The sequence below is a fragment of the Furipterus horrens genome, unplaced genomic scaffold, assembly GCF_987537825.1.
Source record: "Furipterus horrens unplaced genomic scaffold, mFurHor1.1.pri manual_scaffold_1, whole genome shotgun sequence".
Taxonomy (NCBI): domain Eukaryota; kingdom Metazoa; phylum Chordata; class Mammalia; order Chiroptera; family Furipteridae; genus Furipterus; species Furipterus horrens.
In genome coordinates this window covers 180,765,915-180,769,555 of record NW_028327171.1, presented here as the reverse complement: position 1 = coordinate 180,769,555, position 3,641 = coordinate 180,765,915, and the positions used below count along the sequence as shown (strand labels likewise).

Here is a 3,641-nt window from a genome sequence, read left to right as displayed (position 1 = left end):
GCCAGACTGAACCGGCGAGCGTGGAACAATTCCAGCCTCACTGAGAAAACCAGACTGCACATCTACCAAGCCTGCGTACTCAGCACTCTCCTCTATGGCAGCGAGACGTGGACCACCTACGCAAGGCACGAAAGGAAACTCAACAGCTTCCACATGAGGTGCCTGCGACGCGTCCTGCATGTCGCCTGGCAGGATAAGGTCCCCAACACCGAGGTGCTGAAGCGAGCCAATATGAGCAGTTTGCATGCAGTTCTTAGCGAGAGACGCCTCAGGTGGCTCGGCCATGTCAAAAGAATGGATGCAGGCCGTATTCCCAAAGACCTCCTCTACGGCGAGCTAGCAGAAGGCCAGAGGATGACAGGGCGCCCAAAACTGCGGTTCAAAGACATCTGCAAAAAGGACATGACACAATGCTCCATCAATCTCAACACATGGGAAGTTCAAGCAGATGACTGCCTAGCCTGGAGGCTCGCGGTCAGACAAGGTACGTCACGCGCGGAGGCTGCGCGCAACGAGGAGGCGGTCCAGAAAAGATCGAGGCGGAAGCAGCGTCAACAGCAGCAACAACAGCCATCTGCCTTCACCTGTAACAAGTGTGGCAGGGATTGTCACTCCCGAGTCGGACTGCACAGCCATTCTCGGCGGTGCAGATAGACTCTCAAGAAGCTACGCCATCGTCTCTCGAGACGGACGGCTGCCGATGACGATGACGATATATATATATATTTCTGATTCTTTAGTTGGCCAGTATCCATCTTGCCTTTATATATATATATATATATATATTTAAAATAATTGTATTATCTTCCATTTCATTTTTGTGTGCATGTCTGTAGCCTGTTCACTATTTCTCTGTTTTCAATAATATTTATTCCATTGCTTTTACTTTCAACTATGGTTTTTCATTTTCTACATATCTTCATATTAATATTCATTTTCCTCTTGAGCACTAACAAATTAGCTTTCTATCTCCTTTTATTAGCATATAAATTTTGAGTCTACTGATTTATTATTTGTGTGACTTTTTAATAGAAATATAATGAGAGTCTGAAGAACTCTCTGTTTAAACTCTCCTCTGTTTTCTTGTTTATTGTTCTGTTTTTCCTTTGCCTTTAGCTTGCATTTCTTTCATCCTTTATTTTTTTGTTTCTCTTTTTTAGTTTCCATGCTGGTATTTAATGGAGCTGGAGATTTACTGATAAATATAATGGAGGAAGGAAACAATTTGGAAAGGTCTGTGACTTTGATTTGGATTTATTTTCTTGAGCTTTCTTCAAGGTTCATTTTCACTCAGTTTTTTACATGGTTGACATTGACATTTGTAATGAAGCTCTCCTTGCTTATGTGTCCTTTCCCCAGTGACTTTCTAAGCTCATATCTTTTAAATAGTACATATCATTTGATTAACTGCTATGCTACCTCATCTTGTAATTGTTTGTTTGTATACACACACACACACACATGTATATATATAAAATGCAAGATGGTATAGAACAGTGTTTCTCAAACTTCTGGTTTGGCCTCAGGAACCCTTTGCATTTTATAATAATATAACTGAGGAGCCCAAATAACATTTGGTAGATTTATCCTGTTGATATTTATCATTTTAGAAGTTAAAACTGAGGAAAAACTTAAAATTTATTAATGAGTTTCAAATAACAATAATATACCTATATTGTTAACATAAATAATTTTTATGAAAATAAATATATTTACCAAAAAACCCATTAATAATAAAAGTGGGATCCTTGCCAAATCAAAGAACAGTGCATTGCTCACTTGCGTTGTCCTTTTACCAATTGAAAATGCACTTTTAATGGCTAAAAATAACTTCAGGATCCCCCACTGCTCATTCTTAAGCAAAGAATGAAATAGAGTTCTTTTCTAACAGTCGATTTGTGTTTAATCATCCTGTAAATGTGGTAATAGTAATATGAATAATATATTTTATTAATTTTTAGAATTTATAAAACTCATTCATGAACTGTTATGAGTAATGCTTAGAAATATGAAGAGCCTTTCACTGTCTTATTTGGCAAACAAGGAATTGGGCTCTGATGATGGGCTCCTCAGTTGAAGTGGTTAGTCAGAGGCTGTTTCCCACAGCCCTGGTACTGCCAGAGATAATATTCTGCATAAGAGTTCCTTCAGAGTTATCATACTTCAAGTTTTTAATGACTCAAAATAAGTTTTTGTTAGTTTCCTTTTTTTAAAGCTAAAATTACTTTGATCATACTAACTATTCATTCCCTTTCTTCAGGACTTGGAATTTGGAACTGTATTTATCTTTCTGAATACTTTACAGGGCTTGTTACACACACAGAGTTAGATAAGAGAGGGACATACAGATGTGTTTTCCAATTCTCTCTGCTATGTTGATTCAGGCTGTTGAAAAACCACTTTGGAGAGAGCTTAGGAAATGAGATGCGGTTGCCATGTGAAAAACAGAATTCAAACCTATGTATGGTTACTGATTCATGCACATTTTTTCTTGAGTTATGTCTTCTTTTGGAATCAAAGATTTGGGTGTGGTTTTAAATAAAAGGAAATAAAACCATACTGAGTATCAGCAATGAGTTTTTTGCTACATGAATAAAGATGTGGAGATATTTTTTATTGATGTATTTCTGTGCCTCTAATGACAGAGCATTCTAGAGAATCCAGTTTAGTAGTTTATTAGTTTAGTGAGACCATAAAACAATTATACTACCCTGAAATATAGTAATTAACATAGATATTATATTGAAATACTGAATAGATCTTGGTTTTGACCTGCTCTGTTTCCGATCTGGGCTGATTCACCCCTCCTTAAGAAAACTGGTGCCCCCCAACTCCCCCAAGGTTATCATTTTGATGCTGAACTTAGTGTGGACACCAGATGGGCATAGCACACTACAGCCCAGAACTCCAGGGCTCTAGCAATCCTCCTTCCTCAGCCTCCCAGGTAGCTGGGACTACAGGTATCTGCCACAGCACCCGGCAAAATACTGAATAGATCTTTAAAGGATGAAGGTATTGTTAAGGTTGGAATTTATTGCAGCTGGCTTTAAAATATTTTCTGGCCCTTCCTTCCATCTTCTTTACTGTAAATACTTCGTGTTTTTTAAAAAGTATTGCCTCCTGCCCCCTACCACGTTGTAGTGTTGAGTGGCCTATGATTTAACTGTACTGGGCTACTAACAATTTCTTTAAGTCACTTCAATGTTCTTTCTCTGTCTTCCCTAAACTCCCTTCAGCCATGCTAAGAATGTAATGTTGTCTATTCTTAGGTGATCTGCTTAAATTTCACCACATCCAGTTTTCAGATTCCTGTTCTTCCTAACCTGTTCTTCTATTGTTCTATGTGCTTGCATAGTAGAACTCATTTCCATATTAATGTGAATTATAGATATCAGTGCTTGTGTCTATGACCACCAACCAGGTAAGCCCTTGGAGGGCCAGGATTATGTCCTACATGTATCTGCATCCTCAAAGTTATCTCCCAGCAAATGTGTATTATATTAAATTGCATGTGACTTTTGAAACCAGAACCCCTCTTCTTTAAGTAAGTAGAAAGGGCACACTAAGATGAGAAAGGCACATTTGAAATGAGGGTGTGGTGGCTGAGGGTCCTGTCTTAGGAGCCCAGTATCTTAGTTTGT

At 38.5% G+C, this 3,641-nt stretch overlaps 1 non-coding gene across 1 annotated transcript; it reads right to left on the bottom strand.

Annotated features, from left to right (window-relative positions):
• Nucleotides 1–2,692: 2,692 nt before the first annotated feature.
• LOC150022380 (signal recognition particle RNA) lies at nucleotides 2,693–2,981 on the bottom strand. The gene has a single exon (XR_016513602.1).
• Nucleotides 2,982–3,641: the final 660 nt, after the last annotated feature.